This window comes from Megascapheus bottae, chromosome 7 (assembly GCF_031878675.1).
Source record: "Megascapheus bottae isolate mThoBot1 chromosome 7, mThoBot2.hap1, whole genome shotgun sequence".
Lineage (NCBI taxonomy): Eukaryota > Metazoa > Chordata > Mammalia > Rodentia > Geomyidae > Megascapheus > Megascapheus bottae.
Window position 1 is genome coordinate 76,562,448 of NC_143515.1, and position 26,283 is coordinate 76,588,730.

Here is a 26,283-nt window from a genome sequence, read left to right on the forward strand (position 1 = left end):
TCTCCACATGTTTGGCAAATTCTCCATGATACAGCATATCATGTTGTAAAAACAACTTCAAAATTAAGATGATATTAAATACAATAATAGGCTGGGCATCCATGCCTCATGGCTGTAAACCTAGCTATCCAGGAAGCTGAGAACTGAGAAAGGGTAAAGATCACCTAGAATTCCATATATATAAATATATATGCCACATTTTCTGTATCCATTCATCTGCAGTAGGGCATCTGGATTGTTTCCATCGCCTGGCTATTGTGAATAGCTGAGCAGGTGTCCTTATCATATCCTGGATTATGATGTTCAGGATAGATGCCCAGAAGTGGTATGGCGGGATGGTAGGGAAGGTCTATTTTCAGCTCTTTAAGAAACCTCCACACTGCTTACCAGAGTGGCTGAACTAGTTTACAATCCCACCAGCAGTGGCATTTTAGGGAAGTGGATGAATCTAGAGCGAATCATGTTGAGTGAGACAAGTCAAGACCTAAGGAACAAAAGGTGCATGGTATCCTTAATATGCGGCTATTAGATCCGAAGAGTACAAGAGCGAAGACTCAATATTTGCATACCCAATGCTATGGACATGGTATTGGAAATATAAACACAACTACATAGACATAAAAACCTATGACTCTAGGGCTGGGAGTTTGGCCTAGTGGTAGAGTGCTTGCCTAGCATGCACGAAGACCCGGGTTCGATTCCTCGGTACCACATACATAGAAAAAAAAAAAGCCAAAAATGGTGCTGAGGCTCAAGTGGTAGAGTGCTGGCCTTGAGAAAGTCCAAGGACAGTGCTCAAGCCCTGAGCTCAAGCCCAGGACTGACCAAAAAAAAAAAAACCTATGACTCTATAGATATAATGTTTTATTTCATAAATTAATATGTATCTATGATAAACAAACGGTTAGTCTAATTTTGATTATGTTCTAAAAAGTAAGTGCCAGTGATTGTATATAGAGATTCCCTTCTTGAACACTTGTTAAACATGTCATTTGAAATATAATGTAAAAATCAATGTTAATAAATTCTTTAATAAAAAAAGTTTAAAAATCACCTAGAAAAGAAATATCTTCAAGACATCACCTCTAAAATAACTAGAAAAACACTGAGCATTAACAATCATACTGGGGAAAATTAAATCACCTTAAATTAAAAGTTTATAAAATATTTACAAAACTATGTTAGTGAAACTTAACCATTCATTTGCAACAATGATCTTTGTGAATATAAAAAAGTGCTTTTAATAAAAAAAACAGAAATGAAAACATTAGGACACATTCAATTTCTCTATAAATCAAAGGTATAAACAGACTGCATAGTTGATTTAAATTCAATAAAATTAAGTCAGAACTCAGTGAGTGTAAGTTGAAACCAGAAAACAAAAACACTTTATATTCCAGGTTATATTTGAATTTAAAAGTGAAATGATATGTTGCTAGGTATTCTTCTTCATTTGTGAGTTTTTGCAACTGAAGCTGCATCAGGATTATTCAGTGTTATTCCTTTTCTTTGTTGTTGTTGTTGTTGTTGGCCCTAGGGGCTTGAACTACAGGCCTGAGTGTTGTCCCCAAGCTCTTCAGCTCAAGACTGCCCTCACCCTGAGTCACAGCCCCACTTCCAATTTCTAGAGGTTAATATGGAGATAATAGTCTCACAAATTTTAGTGACCAGAGACCAGACTGGCTCTGAACTGTGATCCCCAGACCTCAGCCTCCTGAGTAGCTAGGATTACAGACGTAAGCCACTGCACCCAGCTCCTTTCTTATTTTTCTCACATAAAATCAGGAAGAATTTATACAATACCACCAGACACTAGAAATGGAAGATGACAATGTGGTAAAAATGTGAGAATTCGTGCCAAAATAGCCTAGCAATTGTAAAGATTCTTTCTGTCATTGGGCCACCAAATATAAAGTATATATTAAGTACAAGATAAAGACTTTAATATTATGATTCATAGTTATTCATATTTAATGCTAGATAAATGCTAATGTATTTAGTGCTAGATAAAGAAAGAAAAGAGAAAATTGTATTAAGTATGATCAAGATAATCTTATATAAAAATATTATCCAGGGCCTGGGAGTTTGGCCTAGTGGTAGAGTGCTTGCCTAGGATACACTAAGACTGGGGTTCTATTCCTCGTACCACATACATAGGAAAAAGCTGGAAATGGTACCATGGCTCAAGTGGTAGAGCTCTAGCCTGGAGAAAGCCCAAGGACAGTGCTCAGACCTGAGTTTAAGCTCCAGGACTGGCAAAAAAATTAACTGATCATTAAAATTCATAGACCATCACCATTTCTGCTGCTAAGTGAAACTATCCAAGTTAAAAAGTCCTGTTTAATACTAGCAGTCTTGGATGTTTTATGCCCTCTCTCCCAAACTCAGTATTAGATTGCTGATTTGTGACAATGACTTCATTTATTTTCCTTATTAAATAGTGGACCATTTGTTTTAGAAGAGTGAGTAGTGTGCCAAAATGTGGTACAATACTACCTTCGCCTTAACCACGAAGTTAGAGGGACACAAAGAATGAGCAGTGTTTGAGAAAAGAGTGTGTGACCTTGGTATCCACACTCAGATATGATATTTTACAGCTCTGCATACACATGTAATTAGAGACTGTAGTTATTTATTTTCTTTAATCTCATCTGTAAGTTGGTCTCTCGTATTCACTCTCAATTGTATTTAAGAATTCAACATTTTCTATGCTCCTATCTAATGCACAGCAGGAAATGATTTTCCAGTTGTTAGTGAGCATATCTGTAGGGCTCACACAGATGTGTATATGGGGGGTGTTGTCATGTTTATAAATACAGGAATTATGAGCTTTATTACATATCTATCAACATGATTTATGAAATACAACATTTTGGAAATTAATGCATTTCAGTTGGGCACACTGGAATTGGAATCAAACCTCTGCAAGAAATAAAAGAATTTAAATTTGCATGAAAATAAATGCATCTGTTCTTTAACTGACTGGGTTTGAAGGGAAAACCATGAATAGAATAGCTTTGGAAATCAATAAAACGTAAGAACAAACCCAGATTTGCTGCCTCATCAGAACATCATAGATTGCCCGGACAAAAAAAAACAAACTGAATTTTTTCATCATCTAAATTTCCTTAGTGAAAAAATTTTCTACCTTTGTAATTCTGGGTTTGTTTCTGATTATTTTGGGGAATTTTTTGGTAACTTTAGATCAAACACAATAATAACAAAAGTGTTACTGTAACTCTCTCTCTCTCTCTCTCTCTATATATATATATATATATATTTCTTTTTATGGAGGTCTGGGTATACAGGAAGATGGTGGTAGAGCAAGAAGAAAGGGATGTTTCTTGAAACATTAGAGGGAAGAATTCTGTACTTCCTTCTCTCTCAGATTCTATGCCCTCCCAAGAGAGTACATGTTGTCTGCCCACATTGGCAAGAGTGGTGATTTATTTTTTCATTTAATCTACCTATGCAAATGCAAATTTCTTACTAACATACCCAGAAACACTTTTATCCTTGCTCTGCATTCCTAAACCCAGTGAAGTTGATGCAAAAAGCTAACCATTACGGTGTTACGTACTCGTAGGTGTGATTCCGACTGATAAGGACACTTCACTGTGTCACATCCCATAATAAGAGTGCCGACAAGTCACCGTGCTCATCAGCAAAGCCTCAGCACCGCCATGTCCTGTTAACATCAATGGATGTTGTAAAGTGGAGAAACGGAAACTGAAAATGTCAGCATGCATTTCCCCTGGGAGCAGCGAAGAAAATTCTGTAATAAGATCACTGACCTTAGTCAAGGTATGTTATATCACCTCTATTAAGGACTCTGACAAGAACTGAAAAAGAACTTTTCCTCAGCTACACTATTTTCAAAAGTACTTCTACAATCAAAGCACAGATACATCAAGTATATATAATTAAAAGGGACTGGTTATCCAGTTATTCTGTATATATCTTAGATAGGTATGAGACTCACAAGAAAAGCAATGTTCCCTTTTCCTCAGGGAAGAGAATATGAACAATTTCATGTTATCTCTTTGAAGTTATTATAAACAACATGGTTCCAGTATAACTGGGTGAAGTAAGAGAGTAGCTCATGTGAATACAGATTCTGGTTATTGATGTGACATAAGAAAATCCTAATACTCTTATTTAAATGTAAGTATTGTATTTCATACTTTAAAAAGATCACTTTCTAAACCACACACATTAGGACCAATGCTTCCTGAAGGGAATGGCAAACTAATTTTCCAATAAAGAATTTTCCCCAGAACTCATGTCCTCAACTATGGTATCAAGAACCCTGAAAACAATATAAAACTGGAAAAAAGGAACACATTAATAATTAGTTCTCAGTTTTAGAAAGGAATCTTTGAAATTCACAAAACATTAATACTAGTAGGCAGAAGACAATGTGCCTTTGGCAAATACCTCAGACTAAAGGAGACACCAAGAACAAAATTAGGCTTAATAATTCATGCACAGAAGAAAGAAATTAATGACTATAAGTAACTCATGTCATAAATGATTTTTTTACTCAGACTAAGGGGAGGAACAGGAAACACAAATCCCTAAAATTGGATCTAGGCAAAGAAAACAATATGAGAATTTTTACTTATAAAAAAACTTGCAAGCCTGGCTGAATCTGAGCAACGGTAACTTATATTAGTAAAGGAATTAGGTATCATCATGAGATAATACCTTGCTTTAGATAAACAGAAAGATTCCAGTAATTCTTCAGGACAAATCAGAGCAATGAGGCATGGAGACAAGACTTTAAGTTCATTGACCTTGAACAAGTATTTTCTCCTCCTGGACACTGCATTTTGGTCTGACAGACTGGTTGCCTGATCTTTTCACCACTTTCTAAGTCCACATTTTGTGTGTGCATATATATATGTCATCAATATAATGAGCAAAGACTCCAAAAAGTTTAAATACAATTTGTACCACTTTATTCATTTATTTTTGTGTTATATTTCCTTGCAAATTGTTATACCTTTCACGTGTCACCTGAGTTCAGATATTGAAGAAAGAATTTCTAAATTCATCTGTTATTGGGGCCGTAGGAGAGGACTGAGTTGTGGGGACTTCACCTGTAATGTTGGAATAATCTATAATATAGTATTAGTTAATTACTGAAAGAGTGGGTCCATATAAAAGGGAGCTATCTCAGGCAAGCCTATATTCTGTCTCTCTTTGTGATAGGTTCTGTCACATTATGGCACAGCAGGAGGCTTTCCCCAGGTACCAGAGCCACACTTGGATTTAGGACCTTTCCAGAATCAGGAACTAAATAAATCCTCTGTTCTTTCTAAATCATAGTTGCAGGGATTCTTTAGTATAATAGAAAACAGATTATGTTGTAAGCCATTAGTTAGAAACATCCTAGAAATTAAAACCATTTTTCAGCTGAAAAAATTAATGGCTGTTGTTACATTATGCAATCAGTACTCATTCTTGTCTATGCAAGCTCTTGTCAATAGTGACTATGGGAAGTTGTTTCAGACAGCAATATGGAGGACACTGTTCATCTAGACATCCAAAGGTAGCTGAACGGGTTCCTATGTGATCTGAAAGATGTTGGGGAAAGTATCAGGCTTAGGATTGAGCTAAAGACTGAAAGCTTTTTGTGTCACTTAGAAGCTGGATGATCTCAGGTGAGTCACCTCACCTGTGAAGCCTAAATATCTGCACCTTAGACTTACATTAATGGTGAGACTACATAGAAATTAGAGGATATTGCATACTGGATATAAAGCATACCATTTAAAAGACTTTAGGGCTTGGCAAGTAGATATCATCTGCCCTCTTTCCTTGATTAGCATAAAAAGAAAATATACTTATGCAACTATAACACCTCTATACAGTACTTTTACAATTACAATAAAAATAAAATAAAAAGACATTTTTCACTCTTTCCAAGGTTTCCCCCTCATCCCCACATACAATTTCATCATTCATTTTCAGCGCGGTATCCGCTATCACAGCTGCGTTTGTTCACCTTTTTCCCTACCCTTTTTGTGCCTTTGCCTACCCTTCCCCCAAACCAATACACTTACAAACAAGACAAAAGGTACAGAAACCAAAAACAGTCACAGAGGGGAGCAACAAAAAAACCTTCTTGATTCAATTTCTTTGAGTTCATTTTGATAAGCATCATTTCACATGATTCCATGCACTTAGCAGTGGAGCCTTTGTGAGCCTCTCCTAAGAATGTCCTCCTTTGTGCCACTGGGTAAATGTCTAGAATCCAAGTATATGTTTTTTTTTTGCCTTTTACTAGCCAGTGTGTGTACTTGTAGATTTATAGGTACATTTAGTTAAAACAAATAAGGGAAACCATGCTTCCTAGATTTCTTGATGTCTGGCTTACTGCACTTAGTATATTTTTTCCAAGTCTTTCTATATCCTTAACAAGTGGTATAAAACATTATTTCTGATGGAAGCATAGAATATATGTATGTATATATCACACATATACATATATATATATCACACACATACATACAAACATACATATAAACAAATTACATATATAAACATATATATAAACAAATTATATGTGTGTGTGTCACATTTTCCTGATCCATTCATCTGCTGAGAAGAATCTGGATGATTATATATCTTGACTCTGATAAAAAAAATGCTGTAACGAACATGGTTATGTGGTACCTTTAGTGTGGTATTGCTTGTGGTCTTCTGAATACATGCCCAGGAGTGGAAATGCTGGATCATTGGGAGGCTCTATGTTTGTTCTTTTTTTTGTAATGAATAGAAGGGTTATAGCTATATTCGCCAGATAGAAGATACATTACTTCACACACATTGTTTTCACCCCCTTCCTTCCCCCACATCCTCCCCTCTCATCTTGTTTTCCCCCCTTCCCTTTCCTATTTCAAATAAACAAATAAATGCATATACAATATACCAGATTACAAGGTGAGATACTGTAATAATATGAGAATAACCAAGGGACAACAAAAGAGATGAGGCATAACATAGTACATTCAAACAACAATTAGGCATTATATGGTTTTTGTTTCCATATCCTGGAGGTCCTTGGGGCTATGTAGTTTCCAGTTCCCTGCAGCCTGCAGTGTTTGATATTTGTTCTTATAAGGAAACTCCATATTGCTTTCTGCAATGATTGAACAAGTTTATATTACCACCAACAGAGATTTTGCTTTGACCACATCCTTGCCAAAATGTTATTGTTATTAATATTATTATTATTATTATTTTAATAGTGATCATTCTACCTGGAGTGAGGTGGAATCTCAATGTCATTTTGATTTGCATTTCTTTGATGGCTAGTGTTGTTGAACATTTCTTCATGTGTCTCTTGACCATTCTTACTTCTTCTTCTTGGAAGTTTCTCTTTAACTCTTTAGTCCAATTGTTAATTGAGTTGTTGTTTCTTTGAGGGTTTAAGAGAAATATGCTCATTACCTGACTTATGTAACTATAACTTCTCTGTGCATAACATATATATTAAAAATAAAAAATATTTAACTAAGTACAAGCCACTTAGTTTTCCAAGTTGTATGTGAAAATTTTTCATTAATTTTTAGAATTACAGTGGATATTTTATGAATATTAACAAACCCATAGTTACTTTTCTGTTATATAAATGAAATAAGGTAAATCAAAGAGCAAGAGAGCTGGTCAAAAGTAACAAATAGAAGTTATTAAACAAATTATGCAATTAACGCAAATAATAATAACACGTGAAAAGAATCTTTATTACTATTTTTATAATTTATAATTCTTCTGCTGTCTCCTGATAAATGATCATTATTTATTCTTTATTGGCCCTTTATTGGTTGTAAGAATTTTGTAAGCTGCATTTTATATGATTTAAAGAATCTAAGTTTGAAAAAAGAAGCATAAACCAACCAGTATTATCCAGATATTTTTTTGAAAAGGCATTCCATTTTATTAGCTTTGTTCAGAAGTTCTCTGATGTACTCTGGAAATGAGAACTTGAGATATAAATCATAGCAATATGCTTTATTCTGATAATGAAGAAATATTAATTTTCTATTATAAACAAATATTCACTTATTTAAATAAGAATTTATAGTATAAAGTTCAATAGGAAATTGCATGGTTTTTCTCATTTTTTTGGAAAAATGTACAGGTAAATTAACAAACATTAAAACTTTCCCAAATTAAAACAAACAAGTTACTCCTTATTGTTTTCTAGTTACTATCAACTTTATATTTAGAATGAAACATTCTATTTTAGCATTGTTCTTTGGAACAGCAATGTTAAATATTACAAAAACCTAACAGTGAGTAAAATAACTCCCTCCTTTGTAGGAATTTAGAATAACAAAAAGAACCCAGAGGAGAAAAAAAAATGTGAAAATGTTAAAAGAAAAAAGAAGGAAAGGTAGAATTGTTTAAAGAAATCATAGATTGGACAAATCAGCTGTAAATATGACAATGAAACGTGTCCATTCAATTCACACATTTTTAAACAAAACGGTAACATGCTTTGGTAGATGCGAAAAATAGGTAGAACGTGGGTGTTAGGAGAAATGAGCTGTAAACATGCCACCTGGGGAAGGAGCAGAGAACTCCCAACATAGTGACACCAGTGCAGATAGTAGATAGGCTGGTTCTGGAAGCCCTCAAAGGTAGCTAATGAAAACTTTGGACAAGGATTTCTAAGATTCCAAGACATATCTACAGAATTCGTTCAGAAACATAATTTAGTTATATAAAGGGAGAATTCAAATAGTCCAGAAAGAGCTGAATAGACTGTAAAACAGGAACTGGTGATTCATATGACATCATTTTCTCTGAGGATCTTGCAAACCTGAGCAAACACTCAGCTATACCTGGGTGGACCAGTCCATTCTAGTTGCCTGTCTCCTACCTCTTAGGGCTGCTCTAGGGTCTCAGGAAAGGTGCAAAGTCATGTGAATGATTTTTAGAATTTACTTCAATTTCCAGAAGACTTTTCTCATATTCTGTCCCAGAATGCACTCTTCCCAATAATCTATATGAAAAACTTCATTTCAATATTACCTTCCTGAAAAGACCATTCTGAACTCTGCCTGAAATTTAGCACCTCTCTACACTCTCACCTTTGAAATTGCCATATCATATACAAAAGTTATGTAAGTACACTGAGTTTAGACAAACCAAGTGACAGATTTCAGCCACGTCCACTCCTTACCTAAAGAAGTGTTAATCATTTCCAATATTACAAGTCATGTGTTCATTGCTACCTTACTAATGCAATTCTTACCTGGAGGCAAGAAACAATCAATTCCCTCTTCCCTGCTTGTCTCAAAAGAATTCTAATCCGTTTGGGGAATAACTATTCTCGGGAGATGTTTGTGAAATTAGATGTTACAGTTTTAAGTGAATGGTGAGAAAATGGACAAAGCAGAGCAGGCAGCTTATGCAGTTACTGTAAAGGCCTAAAGAGGCACACTTCCCACACCTTCCGTGAACAAGAATAGCATCTAACTAGCTAACTTTCTACATATGAGAAGAAGGCAGAATTATTCTTTCCTTTGTAAGATTCTTCGCAGAGCTGCTACTCGCACTGTGCTTATGACTGGCTCATTGCCTTGAGAAAACATTTCTACGATATGGACAGCAACTGTGGGAGGCCCCCGAAAAGATGCCAGTACTCTTTTGCCTAGAATCTATGGTCATGGTATGTTACTTGTCAAAATGAACTTACGGATTCCAGTGGAATTACAATCATTAGTCAGCTGACTTTAACACTAGGAGATTGTTCTGGTTGCTCTGTAATGAAAGTGATAGCAGGAGGAGGCGATCACAGATTTGATGAGACACGGGAGCTTCCCTATTGTTGCATGTCTTAAAAATGAAAGCAGATAGCCATGAGTGAAGGAAAGATGGCAACCTAGGTTTACTGTACATCACTGAGACAGAATAGCTCAAAAATAAGCAAGGTTTATCTTAGCTTACACTCTAGCAAGTGTTTGTCCATGGGTTTTTTGGTCTGTGGGAGCATAGTACTTCATAGTGCAAGCATGTTTCAGAGGATGTTTGCTTACGTCATGGTGGCAGGGACAGAAAGTAAGATGAGAAGTGGCCAAGGAGCCCAATGTCATTTCAAGGACACTATAACTAATGACTTCCCTTTCTTCCACTCAGCCCCACTTAGTGATTTCACAATAGTATCTTGGTCATGTGAGCCCCTGACCAGCTATCAAGATTGAAGTAATTGTGAAACTACAAAGTACAAAACAAGACAATAACAATAACAAAAGATCCAAATCAGAAACAAAATGTCAGCTGGTACCTCCAGAAGAAAATGAGCCTCTCTCAAGACCTTGATTTTAACCCAATGAGATGACCATGTCAGATTTCTCACTACAGAAATATGTTTTTAAAAATGTACTGATTTAAGCCCTTGAGTTTAAAGTGTTTGTTTTGTTACACAAATAATAGGAAAATAATATAGAATCTTCCACGAATGAACTGCAAGGACAGCTAAAGTAAGCCCCAATTTTAAGAGCTTGTAAATCCATGAGTGTGTCTACCTCCACTCAGTGTTTACAACTTCTGATAAATCCTGCTCTCAAAGTTTGGAAAAAGCTTTCTAGAGCCTGGGTAAACAGCATTTAATATTAATCAATACTATCTAGTGTTAACTAGAAAACCATAGACTGAATAGAAATTACTGAGCATATTTCCAATCTCAGATTCCTGCTGCTCTCTTCAACTATTTTTACTACTAGAAACATCTGTGAATAGAAAGACCAGATGTTAAATCACATTGGGAAACAGTTTGGAAGGAGATACTCTGGAAAAAAATGTAAAAAAAATAATAACACTGATTATTTTTACTTAGGAAAAAGTAAAGCAACATTTTAAGAACTGTTGGTCTGTAAAAACATTTGAAAGAGTTTTATTTTGAGAATGTTTCCTTTTTTTACTCATTAGATTTAAAGCATTACTCTGCTCAAGAAAGAATACCAGGTAGAAATTTGAATAATTTTATTTTGCCACAACTAAACATTTTTTAATTTGTTATTTTTTTTAATTTTTATTATCAGGGTGATGTACAGAGGGGTTGCAGCTACATTCCTAAGGTAGTGAGTATATTACTTCTCAAACATTTATAACCCTTCCCATGTTTTTCTCCCACTTTTCCTCTCCCCACCCCCAACCAAGATGTAAAGTTCATTTCTAACATATGGTCGTGTGAGGTATGAGTATCATTGTTACATTTATTCACACTTCATCCTTTTTTTGTCTGTCATGGTGCTTGAACTTTGGGCCTGAGCTCTGTCCCTGAGCTCTTCAAGTCAAGGCTACAGCCCTACCCCTTGAGCCACAGCACCACTTCTGGTTTTCTGGTTATTAACTGGAGATTAGTCTCACTGGACTTCAGTGTCCAGTCTGGCTTTGAACCACAATCCTCAGATCTCAGCCTCCTGAGTAGCTAGGATTACAAGCGTAAACCACCACCCCCAACATGCCCTTGGTGTTCTAAATCTTTTAAGCTATTTCTTTTATTTCTTTTTATTTTATTTAAGCAATTTCTTTTATTTTAAATGTATTGTAAGGTTATATAGAAAGAGACTACATTTCCTTTTGAGCAATGTCACCTTTCTTTCGTTCTCTTTCAGGTTTCACTTTCTGGCTTCCCTACCTCCCACCCCACCCCCATAAATTATATAGTTTGTTTCTGACATGATGTCTAGTGTTTAACTTAAATTTAAGTATAGGAAAAGATTTCAAGATTTTAGTGTGGCAATGTGCACGAGTAAATGACTTTAAATGGTAAAACAAGATATTTAAAAATTTAGAAAAATTACAATACATAATGAAAAGCACATTAGTTCAAAGGTCAAGAGACTGAGTTTCACTGATAGGAGAAACAGCTGAAGTTCAAAGTTGGTTTGAATCTATTTCATCATTGCCTAGTGAAGTCACAGCATAACATTTATTTTCTTTGTCCAACTTTCTTCAGTTTTAATGAGGATATCCATGTCAATATTAGATACCCATTTATGGTTTTATTATAAAAATTCCATACTCTTCCTCGTGTAGTCTCTTGCTATAAATAATTGAGTATATCTGTGTAATATTGAACCTGTCAAAATAAAGTGAGATAATATAGACTCACCTAATAGAAATTAAGTGTTTCATAGTAAAAAATTACAGCTAGAATCCATATATCCATTTATTTGGAACAAAGACCAGGAAGAGCAGAAAGATACATGGCGCAGTACCCCTGTAGTAAGTTCATCAAACATATGTCTTTATTCCGCTGGTGGCACTTAGATCCATTTCTAAGGAATGTTCAATGTAAAGTTGACCTTGAGGATCAAAAAGATGGGTGGCAAACATCCAAGAATGGTCAAAGCTAGGACACAAGTTGAGAGCCCATAGAGTTAGAGAGTTCTAGCACGGGAAAACTTGCTTCCAGAAGGGAAAAGAAACTCTGAGTCAGGCTGTTAACTAGCCTAACTGATGTAAGAAAGATGCTAGGGAAAGGGAAAGAAATGTTTAAATGGACTTGCTAATGGAGCTTTAGAAATATGGGTGAGCATTAGAAAGAAATTGCTCTCAAGTGGACACCTTTTCTTACACTTGACCACAGAGTGCTCACCCTAGATGGTGCCATGATCCACTGTGGAAATTTAATCAAACATGTTCACCCTCCTTTAGTTAATTGAAAAGAACCTTTCCACAGAATTTTATAGGCATTTGTGGTGACCTGAACCCATCCATGTTCTCTAGGTAAGATATTACGCTTAGAACAGGCAGTTTCTGTGCGAACCATAATTGATTTACACAGATTCAGAGTTCCATAAATGTTCAGTGACATTCAGTCAAAATGTCTGTACATCTTCCCTAGAGTGACAAGTCTTTTGTCCTAGCCAAGAAGAGAGAGAGAGAGAGAGAGAGAGAGAGAGAGAGAGAGAGAGAGAGAGAGAGAGAGAGAGAGAGAGAGAGATTGTCCTTCCACTTTTTATGGACCTCTCCACAATATCCCCTATTCTTAAACTTTCAGTCTACACTGAAGAAAATACAGCTTTCTTTTTATTCTATCAGCTCTGCCTTGACATGAACTTGTTGGATCCATTTGTTTCAGCCGATCAAAATTATTTTCTTTAATTACCTGATGAATATAACTATAACCTCGCTGTGTGACATCTTTACAATAATAATTAAAAATTAAAAGAAAATTCTTTCTTAACCAATAGAATACACTAAGAAATAATTACAATGGTCAGCTCACCCCCCTTTCTAGCATCATCAATACTCAACTTCTCTAAACTCTCTGGGTTTTTTTTATCATTCCTATAACATCATCTGAATCTTGATCTTGAGCCTCAAGATGAACATGACAAATTATTTCCCACGTCATTCAAACAACTTTCTATAGCACTACTTTGCTTATTCCAACCTTAGTCATGTTGTGATTCCTGTATCTGGTTGCAATTCCCAAGAATGTTCTCTGTTAAGCTGTTGCATTTGATGTTTATTTACCTAGTATGCTCTTCCCCAAACTTTCTCATACCTGAGTCTAACTCTACAGCTCAAACCTCAGCCCAAACAACTTTTCACAAAGTATACATACCACATTAACCGATAATCTATAATAGTTATCCTGGCAACACACACACACACACACACACACACACACACACACACACACACACCTTTCAATTTCCCTATGCTGTCTACATCTGTGACATTTTTCTTTATCTCTCCAAATTATTTATCCATTTATTTTCTCTCTTTCATATTTAATAGATGTTTGTACAGTAGTCCCAACCCTTTTAGGTAGAGTTTTCTGACTGTTCTGATGAGAATACCTATGAAAATAACTGATATAGATTAGTCATTAAAAAATAATACTAGCTACTCAGGAGGCAGAGATCTAAGCCAGCCTGGACAGAAAGTCTGTGAGACTCTTAGCTCCAATAAAATAGTCAGAAAAGCCAGAAGTGGCACTGTGGCTAAAGGGTTAGATAGCTTTTGAGCACAAAGAAATTCAGAGATTGGACTCAGACCCTGAGTTAAAGACCCAGGACTGACAAAATAAAATAAAATTGTTGAATGAATGAGCAAACAATGAAGAAAATTGACATTTTTTGTTTTTGAAACCCTATTTCTTATTAACTAACCATATAAGGCATGAAATACACCTAAAACACTCTCCCAAGTGCACAAGCAAGCCTAATGCTGACACAATAAACTCATGTTCATAACGGTGAAAAGCAGGTGCAGCATCACAGAATGTTCTTAATTCCCTAAGACAAATATAGATGATTTGCTTTGTGAGTTCAGAACCAAAAGGTAGCTTCTTAAAGCACAATAACTTGAGTCATTTGGTTTCTTCCCTCAGTGGGGAGCAGTGGATCATTTACTTCATGTTCTAGTAGGAGTAATGGGACACATTTTTTGATAAATGGAATCAGAAAGAAGACAGAAGTAGAAAGTCTAGTTCTCAAGTCCTCCTTCAAAGGGTGCCATGACTCGAAACTGAAGGAAATTCATATGCAGACCTATCAGAAATGTAAAATCATGTAGAAACCAAATATCATTTATAGATAAATATTTATTATGAACAGATCCATTGAGGAAAATCACATTGATATAAATTTTATTCTGTGTGAATCATAAGTAAAAATAGAGTGAAATTTATGTTTGGGAGATTCCACATTAAATGCTGTTAACCAAATTTTGTGCTTCTTTTGTCCAATTTTGGTCAATTCAACAAGTCCTCTACAAATGTCTGATTTTACTAAGGTTTCATGCCTTGTTAATACGAACACCTAAAGAAATTTCAGGAACCATGTGAACAAAATTCATTTTCAATACCAGGAGCACTACTGACTGTAATTTTAAAACTCTAAACAGAGAAACAGCCTTAGAACACGAAGCATGAGGAACCCCCCCAGTGCAGTGACAAGCTAACCTTTCTTCCTTGGTGGCAGAATCACATCATGAAAGCAGTTCAATACCTGGAAAATTGGGTTGTAGGGCTTGAACTTAGGGCTTGGATTCTGTCTCTGAGTTCTTTCACTCAAAGCTAGCACACTACCACTTTGAGGCATGGCTCTATTAGATTTTCTATTTTTTATGTAAGTTTGCTCTGCTGCCTCCCGTTTTATCTGTGAAAACAAGACATTCAGTCTAGAATGTAATGCAGTCTTCTACAGTGTGACACTTTGATCCTAAGGGTGAGAAAAGAACAAGGACTGCACATTGGGCATCTGTGGAAATCTCAAGCCCCAGTAAAACCACCCAGATTAGGAATTACTGGTTTTCCTTGAAATCCTTTCCTCCAACTCTGAAATGATATTAGACCAACAGAGACCCTGGCAGAGCTCCGTACTTAAAAAAATGCATTCCACTAGGACAACTGAAAAAATCAAACTTGAACTGATCAGTTGAATTGTCAGATCCATGGCCCAAGCCACTGGAAACTTGGGTAAATCCCACAGAAATAAGATTACAAGAAAAGCAGGAAAAATATGATTGATTTTAATGTCATTCCGTTGCTTTGCCGTGTGTGTGTGTGTGTGTGTGTGTGTGTGTGTGTGTGTGTGTGTGCAGGTGTAATATATCCTCAGTTTTAAAAGACAGCCATAGCAATCGTTTATCTCTGAGGTGCTTGGACTACAAAAAGCAGAAGATGAAAGTCTAGGACGATGCTCCTCCATGGATCTTTAGAGCTCCTTGAGAGTAATTGTGAGATGGCTCGATAGCAGTGGTACCTTTGGTTCCTCTACAAAATGGTACTGAGGACTGCAATAACCATAAGACCTACTTAGCTGTACTATAAAAATTAGCTAAGCTAATCTTAGATAAAGTGTACACTGAGTAAGCACTGGCATCTATTATGCTCATAATAGCAATTATAATTTCCCAAAGGGCTCATTACAATTTAGATTTCTTAGCTGCATCTCTGTGGCTGATGAGTGAAGACTGAAGCCTGTGTATTTGAAGCAAATTCTCCAGGAATTTCAAATTCACGTTTGGAATGTATTGCGAGTAGCCAGAAGGAAAGTGAACAGAGAATGGGGAAATAACTTGGGAGAGAATAATGAAAGGAGAGACATTAATCAAGAGGCATTATATTCCTAAGTTGATTTGTTGAAATGCAAATTCCTTTGTACAACCATTTAACATAATACAAATATGTTTACTCAAATGATTTAGTGCTATTTCAATCAAGATCTCAATTAGTTAAATTCAAACTGGCAATTTAATCCCAAGTTTTGCAGTGGTGTTAGGGAACTTGTGACAGTATTGTTTCCTCTTACTGCTTTGGTTGGTCCTCAGGATCTTTTGCTAGTCCTATCCTCTCTTCATGATTAGTATGTTGTTATGTTTCTTAGAAGAAGAATGGACCTTAGCTTCCACACCCCTATCCAGCCCCAGTAAAACCACCCAGCGCTCAAACATCTACATGCACATAATTAGTTACTCAACCTTCATTTTCAATCCTAACCTTTAGCCAGAGCTCACAGATCCGATCAGCTGTCTACAGGGGTCTTTCTCTCGCAAGTGTAATCAAGATTACAGAGTTTATTAAGAGTAATTTTGAGTCCCACACTCTTTCTCCATCTGCTTTGCTATGGTTCTCTTCTTTCAGAAATTGGCGCCATCCCACAAGCTGCTACTCAGTGTACCCTAAATGGCGGCCACCTCTACCTTTCTACAAATACCATTTCTAATCAGGAAGTCGTGCTGTGGAAATTATCCTCAAAAGACGCCAACTCTCTTCGTGTACATGGCTAGGGTCCTAGAGTTCAATGCTCTCTCCCACCCACATAAAGGCTGTTGTTTCCCAAGTGGCTTCCCCTGTTCTCTCCAAACACTTCAACAAATTGCCAGGAATATAACCAGGGTGAGCTTTCAAAGCTACAGTTTTTCCCAGCATGAAAGAATTTCTAATAAACTCTTACTTCATCCTTTGAAAGGCAAATGATTTTCTGTGATACGAAATGCTTTTCGTGTCCTAGGATAAACCTGTCTGATTTTTGTCCCTTTATGTACAGTGATCTAACCATGGCTTTTAATTTCTCATATAAGTATGTCTCCAGGGTTTTGGCTTTCTGCTTCTTCATTCCATTTGGATCTCTATTTTACTGTTCATTGCTTAGAGAAGCCATTCTCTAAGCAGCACACCCTTTGTGCTTTATGATCTTTATCTTATTTTGTTGCATGTGTAGAGCATTTATTAACATTTTATAATCTGTTTATTTACTTTGATCTTTGACTTCTCCAACTATAATAGAAATTTCCTGTACATTAAGAAATCCTCCATCTTCTTAACTGTGCTAATCTTATATAAAAGCTAATACTCAATAGTTAATAAAATGTAAATAATATTTATTTAATCAAATAATGAATTAAATATATAGGAGTAAATTACTGGATGGAAAAAAAATTCCTGACCACCTATTAGAAAATTATCTCCCAAAGTATTTAGACCAACTGTTACCCAAAGACATACATCAGTCAAGGCTTTTTTTCATCTGTAGATTTTATGGCTACAAGACAAATAGATATAGAATCATATCTGGCCTGATGCTGGGGCCTGGAGGGGGTGCCCATGGCGGGGGTCAGGAGGGAATGTATATCTGTATGTTGTCTCAGTCCTAGGGCTTAGCTTATACTCAGAGCCTGAATGCTGTCCTAGAGCATTTTATGCACAATTCTACAGATCTAGACTTGAGCCATAACTCCGCTCTGGCTTTTATTTGTGTAGTTAATTGTAGAAGAGATAGAGTGTCAGGGAGTTTCCTGACTGGCTGGCTGGGAACTAAATCTTCAGACCTCAGCCAGCAGGGCCTTAGCTTAGTTGAATCATTCTAGGATTCTATTTTGGAACATTGAGTGGACATCTGGTTTCCCATTAGTTTACAATCAAGGCTGACTGTTCTAACATTTATTGAGTATTCCATGTTGTCTCACTTGGGATTGTGTTGTCATAGCTCACATGCATGATCGATAATAAATGAAGTTACCCTGAGACACTGGTTCTGTTCCAGGTTCTTCATTGCATTTCAGGGGACTCCATTGTTCTTCTGTTGCTAAAACTATTTTAAATAGAGTTGCTTTATAAGAATAATTTAGACTAAATAATTTTCTTTATGGTTAAAAAATGCACACACACATACATACATACATACACATTGCCAAGCACTGGAGGCTCATATCTGTAATACTAGCAGCTCTGGAGGCTGACATCTGAGGACCAATTCAAAACCACTTTGGGCAGAAAAATTTATGAGATTCTTATCTTCAGTTAACCAACAAAAAAAAATGGTTAAAAATAAAGCTGTAGCTCAAGTGATAGAGGATTAGTCATAAGCAACAAAACTCAAAGATAATACCCAGGCCCAGAGTTCAAAGTTCATGCCCCAGGACTGGTACTATCTTTGTTTGTCTGTCAAGCTGTCTGTCTGTCTGTCTGTCTATCTATCTATCTCTCTCTCTATATATGTATATATATATATATTCTACGTGTCCACTATCTATCAATCTAATTCACCCACATGCATTTTAGAGTATCAGCTTAAAAATTGTAAGAAAATGTTGGGGGTAATTTCAAATAGATTTTCATTTTTAAAAAAGGCTAATCTTTGTAAAATTGACATTAATAAATGAGAGATAGCAGCATTCAAAGTATAATAAAGATGGCCTTTGACAATGAAATCTATAAATAAGCTTTTAATGTACTCAGAAAGACCTGTTTTTGACAGAAATATTATTTTAAAGACTGAATTGGGCTCTAATTCACCTGTCCTTCAAACTATACTCGTAAACAAGTTTCTCTTCATTTATATCAAGATTGAAATAAACGGACATAATTGTATATGTCCTTTAACAGCTATGTTAGAATATTTATGAAAAGACACTACAGAGAAAGTCTCAGTGTCCTTTCCAATTATCCCAAACACTGAGTATGTATTGACCTAAATAAGCACTTAATTGCAGCCAAAGTCAGATAACAGGCCAAAAATTCATTCGCTCTCATTTATTAATAGTTCTTTCTTTATAATAGAGAGACGTTTACCTGAGTCTTCCATTTAAGATTTAATACCAGACCCATAACTTTTCTGAAAGTTACATGCATTATTTCAGTAATTGGAGTAATGTATTTAATCTACTGAATTTTACCTCCAAAACATAAGAGGGAGAAGACATGGTTCTCCAGAAAACTAATGACCAGAAGAAAAGAGAGAGAATTGTCCTAATGGCAAGAAATCAATAGGAGGGATTTGAGAAGTGTCGGGCAGTGAATGATGGAGTGAGTAGAGTCCTGAGGAATACATTTTATGACACACGTTGTAAAGAAATAAAGTTCCTCCCCAACATTGTACTCCTGTCATTGTGGAAGAAGCATGAAAATGACATTATAGACTCTCTAGACTTCATATGACTTCTTCAGAGGGAGGGCAAGTTCTACCTTTCCACTCTTTGAAATAAATTGGTTCCTTTAATTTTCTTTTCCAACAGTCATGACAGATTATTACAAATTTGATCACACATATGCTGGGCTGACTTTAAATTATAGCATTGCAAGGAAAATAGAAACACTGCTCCCCCAAGGCATTTTAAGAAGGCAAATTATTAGAAGGAATCACTCTTTTTATAGAGAAATGCTAGCATTTTGTTCAATTGAATTATACTAATCTGTGTGTGTTTTTAAATCTTTAATATGCACTTGATGCTGTATCACAGAAGAGCATTATAAAATAACTGACAAACAGATCTAGGACCTGAATTAAATGAGAGTAGCTCTGAAAGCAAACAGTGAGTGAATGAATAAAATCAGGAAAAATTAGGGGAAAAACTCCTATGGCTCAAAAGAATTCTATTGATTATTCTACTCTAGGTTTTTGATATGCATGACTTCAGATTTACTTTCTTGACATGAGGGTAGAGCAAATGCCATTAGGGAAAATTTAATGATTAGAAGGAAAAGATTGTAAGGTTCATTTGCTTTCTAAACCTAATTTCATTATTTACTAGACTATTTTGTATTTCACTCAGGGAGGAAAACAGAAGACTCCAAGCAAGAGAAAAATCTGTAAAATAGGGAAACATGAGAAAGGTGTGCAGCTGCACAATTGTAGCTGGGTTGTAAGGGCTCTGGAGAATTGAAGACACGTTTACTGCTATGCCGCTTTTCTCCCATAACAAAAGCCATTGTTTCCGCATCAGTATTGGGTTCCGAATTTCTGACACCCATGGTGACTACAGTTCTTATTTCTACCTTCTCCTAAATAATCTTTGTTCTCTAATCATTTTTTTCCCTCTAAACAAACATTTCTATGGTACAAAGAGAGTAAGTATATCAGATCGCTGTCAGGAATCTAACAAACAATGAGAACAAGTTATGAGTGTTGCCATTTAGAGGCTCCCTTTCAAAGGCCTCAGCATGAGATTTTCAGACCCTCTTTTGTCATAGTAGTGAGTTAAATGCAAAGCACTGATGTTATTTACCTCTCCAACCATTTGCAGGCCATTGGGTATGGTGAGACTTCTCCCTGCAACCTAATGCATTCCCCTTAGCTTATCAATGGAATTTTTCTCTAAATTATTTATTCATGTACAGACAAGTAATGTTAGAAAAGTATGATTTCTGGATAATTTATTTTGTTGAACGCATAGGGTCAGCCTTCTGAACATCTACATGGCTTTTGCACGTAAGCAGTGTCTTCTTAAGAACCAGCTTGCAGAAAGATAATCAATGCAGTATCCATGTGCCCTGATAAAGCACTACTGACTCAAATTTCCAACCTAAGGGATATTTTAAGTGTCTATATCAGCTTATTAAACCGAAATTTCCCAAATCTCATGATATCAAATAAAATAGATGAAGAAAGGCAGCAATCACGTCCACCTTGAGACTCACCTGATTCCAGGGAATGCTCTGAGCACTGTGCTGCAGAAAGGATGTAATTAAACCCTGGCTCTTCAGAAGTGCAATCCAGAGTGCAGTGGCTTGGAAAGCTATGGGCTGAAGCATAACAAGAGTGTTAAAATGAGAATTTCATTCCATGAAATTAATAAATGTCATTGTCAAATCATTGTCAAACGTCATTGAGTCAAATCACTGTTCTCCCACTCATTCAAGGTGATGAAGACGAACTGGGAAGCCCACCCCTTACTCAACATCTAGAACAACTTTCCAGCTTCAGAAAAAGTGAGGTTTCATCTGTTAACACTGTATGTCAGCCTTTCCCTTTCCTTCTTGCACTGTGTATCCTCTTCAGCAACATGTCCAAGGAGGCCAAGCAATTAGCTCTCCATTTTGGATGCTCTTCCCAGAAAACCTAATCTACTGGTTGGGTGACCAACCAGATCAGTCTCAGTGCCCCTATTTCCTGATCTACTAGATGGGGAATGAAATGGTTATTTGGAGGAGTAATTGAGAGACCTGATAATGTAAAAATAAATAGCACTTGGTTTGGATGCATCTTTATTCATATCTTTAAATGTTTTAGCACATACAGAAACAGTAACACACTGAACAAATCCTCTTCTTATATTCCTCGATATTAAGAGATCATAAGCCAATTTGCGGCAATTTCAGTAAAAAAATATTGATATCATTTGGAGAGAGGAGAACAGTTCCCCACTATTATTTTTCAAAGTTGCTCTATTGGTCCAGAAGGAAGTAGACTTTATTTCAAAACATTACTTGTGTGATTTAGAGATTTTATTGTTCAATTAATTCTTTAAAAGTTTGTGTGTGTCTATATTTTATTTTATTTTATTGTTGGGATGAGTGGTTATAGTAATCTATCTTTAAAGGAGGCAAACCGTTGGGAAGTGTAGCTCTCCCTCATCTGCTTTTTTTTTTAAATGAGGAACTAGATTATACCCACAGATAGAGTGAGTAACATTTCCTGTGGCTAAAATGACAAGAATTGGGTACATGCGAAGAACCAAGCATTATGAAAAAGAAGTATGAATAATCAAAGGATAATAGAAAAATGGAAAGAATAAAGGATCAATCTCCAAACTTGGCTATGAATCACAATTTTAAGATTAACCACTGAAACAATTAGCACCTGTATTCCATGGCTTAGACAAACCTTGATGGATGAAGACATAATCCAAAGCAGTGCTCAAAACCTCAGGGCCACCATATTCAATGGCAGAATGTCCTCTGTAGAAAAGAACTAAGAGACACAGGCCTCACAGCTATGGAAAGACAGAGCCAGAAATGAAAACCAGGCTCTCCTAGTATAAAGTTTTGGTACTCCCTAAGAAATCCAACATCCCCCCTTAATGAACACCTGAAAAACACACTTTCCCATAATGTGTACAAATAGAAAGAATATGTGTAAATGCACCCAACATAGCCTTCAGAGGAAAGCACAGGGAATTCATGTTTGCAAAAGGTAAATGCACAATTGCTCTTGGTTTGCCCAGTAAGTGTTACCCTCATAATGTTTCGATTTAGTAATTCTTAGATAATTAACAGATGAAGTCATCAGTGGTTCTTTGATGTATGTTGGGTAGATTGGTCCTTTTTGACAGATGTGAGGGAATACTGTAGGGCAGAGGGTGCTTGAACTAAGAGAAATCTGTTCTTTGCAATTGTAGAGGCTGGAAATTGAAATACAAACTTCCAGGCAGATTTGCTGCATGGTAAGGGTCTCTTGCCAGTTTCCAGGAAACATGTGGCTGCATCCTTGCAAAAGCTGTCTGGAATCTCCTTTATAAGGACATTAATTATATTCAAGACAGTGCCAAGTTCATGTCCTAGCTTAAAGGTCCATCATCAAGACCACAGTACACTGGGGGCTAGATTTCAACATCAGGACCTTCAGGGAGGGCCGACATTCTTTCGACAGCACTTGACAGCACTGAATTGAAATTCTAATCATGGTACAGAGAGATGACTATTTTTTAATTTTTAATTTTTATTTTATTATCATGGTGATGTATAGAGGGGTTACAGCTACATTGGTAATGTAGTGAGTATATTAATTCTTAATAGTGACCCCTTCCCATGTTTTTCTCCCACTTTCCTCTCCCCTGCCCCCTCCCAAGTTGTAAAGTTCATTTCCAACATATTGTCTTGTGAATATCACTGTTAAATTGGATGAGGCAAAGAGAAATGAACTCCAGAAAGGGGATACCAGAGATTTATCCTTGTGGATGTTGTTTTTATGTACTATGTGAAGTTATTTCTTTACTCTTTTTTCCCCTCTTTTTCTCTTTTTTTCCCTATGGGTTATCCTCTGTTGTTGTAGTATCCGACTTTGGTACCTGGTGTATTGTATATACATCTATTTGTTTATGTGAATCAGAGAAAGAAAAGGGAAAAACAAGATGATGAGACAAAGGACAAAAGATAGATGACTCTTAAACATTGCTTTAGCACACTCTTGTTAGCTTAGGCTTATCAATTTCTAAAAGTTCAGAGCCCTTTCTGTGCAGTTTACCTCCCATTCAACCACCAGAGATATCGAGCCCAGCTTCTCATTGGTGGAACTGGATATGCATGGACTCCAGTCCTGTCTACAAGGCACCTGAGTGGTGTGGACACAGACCGATTGCTTTATTTCTCTGTTTTGAGTCTTCATAAGTAAAAGAGAAATCACAATATGGCTCCCACACTGTCATGGTAAGATAATAACATTTCAATGCATGGAGCTTTCTCTTTCTCATTTTCCTGGTGTACCCTAAGCATTAGGAAAGAGTAGAGAGAAGTCCATCTGTAATCACCCTTGCATCTGCTCATGGCAGGAACTGGTCTGTTCTTGCTCAAAACAGTGAAAACAAAAACTAGTGTGGAGACTGTACAGCAACTGTCAACAGAGGATAAAACCTCATGACCTGCAGTTTTCATCCTTTTGTAAGGAAAAGGATAAAAATAGCAAAGCAATCTTGTATTTAAAGTGAATGTGTCACATCTCTGACTTTGGAGGCAGTGAGGCACCATTTATTACAATGCTAGTTTCATTATTCAACGTAAGGAAATATTTTTTTTCCTCACTGAATGGGAATGGCTTTGCCTATCTAAACAGGATCAAGGCAATTTTACCTCTTCTCCTACTGCTCCTCCAGGGTTCACTGGGTCTAGGTTGATTCCACCTTCATTCAAGATGGAAAGGAAGCCAGTGCCTCCTGACCTGACATTTCTGCTCCTGAACTTTGAGTCTGTCCAGCAGCCTGCAGCACTGAATCAATTCTCATGGAGACTATTCTCGTCGCTCAACAAAAGGAGTGCAAGAATCACTTCTAGGCATTTTCTGTTTCCTTCTCAATCTTCTTCAAGTACTTCAAAGGAGTTCTTATTTTACCAAATTCATTTCCCTCTGGATTTCCTTGTAGTCTACTCTTTACTCACTAAATGAAAAAAATAAACACTTCTTCATACCAATGAGAAAATCTTCTGTCCTCATGAAACAGGGTCCGGACCCTACTTGCATTGGTCATTTCAAAACATTTCTTTATTTTTCTCTTTGAGCTGGAAGCAAATCTGTGCTCATCTCAGCCCAAGGAGAATTATGACCATGCCCAGTCTTTTAAACACATATATTTGATTGTAACTTCTCTCTCTCTGTCTCTCTCTGTGTCTCTGTCTCTGTCTCTCTCTCTGTCTCTCTCTGTCTCTCTCTCTGTGTCTCTCTCTGTCTCTCTCTCTCTCTCTCTCTGTCTCTCATTCTGGGTTTGAATATGGAACCTTATGTTTTCAGTTTGCTTGTTTAGTTGGTGCTCTACCACTTTTGGCACAACCCCAGTCCTGCTTTTAGCTGCTTAATTGGAGACAGAGCCTTAAGTACTGCCCTGCCTATGCGGGCTTTGATCCAGTTACCTAGCCTCCTGAGTAACTAAGATTACAGGCATGACCCACCAACACCCAACTTCAAGGTCTTCTGGTGAAAGCCAAAAGTCTATCAGTGACCAAGAAAGGCAGCATACAATGTGTGCAGTGCCTCATGTGCAACTGCGTCATGTATACCTGTGAGGAACCCAGGATACAGAAAGAAACAGGAACCAGATCGTTCAAAACTAAGATGGGAGTTGGCCCTTGATGTGGCACTGCTGACCTTTCACAGGACAGAGAAGCTTCTCTATCACCAAACACAGTAATTGATGCAGGACACCCTGGGAAATCATCCCATATTCTCTGGAAAAGGAGCAAGCCTTGGAAATGACTGATGGCATCAGGAAGCACTGAGAGGAAGCATACGCTTCACTTCAGTGTCTCATAGCAATGACCAGAGATACACAGCATGCTTAGAGAATGCCATGTTAGTTCCCGAAATATGAATATATGCATATGCAAATACATGCAAATAAAACAGTATATTTAAGATATGGGCACTTTTAGACTTCAGATGATTCAGCTTGCTGTTTTCTATCTATATGACCATGCTGTGCAAACCTGCTGGAATGTATCATCTAAAAATAAGAGACAAAGTTGAAATGTAAGAGACACAATTATCACCTGGGAACATACAAATTCTTCAGTTTAATAAGATGTTATTACATCCCCTTAAGCCTATCATTAATAAAAAGTCTAAGTTAAGTTGAAAGTACATTCAGTATATCTTCCTAAGGATACACATGGGTTAGTCTATATTCCTCCAAAAAGGCTTATTTTCTATTAAAAGTGTTTCATGTAATTTGTTGACTACTTGTCTCCAAGAAAGACTACTAGTTACCCAAAGAAACTGCTACAGACACTGATGAGTATATCAGGTCACCCTGGTAAGAAGAAATCACAGGTAGAGGGAGAATTGCTGGGAAGTTTCCAGAAAATAGGTGATACACTGGCATGACATCAATGCATGAGTAAAAACAACTTGAGAAATATAGTGAACAGAGAACTAATGACATATTATAATAATAAATTGTAGACTAGATGAGGGAAAGAAAACAATAACATGATCTAGGCACAGAGGCTCACGCTGGGAATACTAACTACTCAGGAGGCTGTGATCTGAGGATAGCAGTTCAAAGCCAGCCCGGGGAACAAAAATCTGTGAGATTCTTACCTCCAATTAACCATTAGAAAACAGGAACTGGGACTGTGGCTCAATGGGGAGGGCAGGAGCCTTGAGCTGAAGAGCTCATGGACAATGCCCAGGCCCAGAGTTCAAGCCCCATGACAGATAAAAGAAAAAATAATAACAATAAAGAAAAGAAAGAAAAAAGAAACCAATAGAATGACTATTTATATGCCAAGGGCTTCGGGAAAAATATTAGCCATCAGTGTCAGTGGCCCTAAAATTTTTATTAGATATATTGGATTTGTTTCATTTAGACCATGTAATT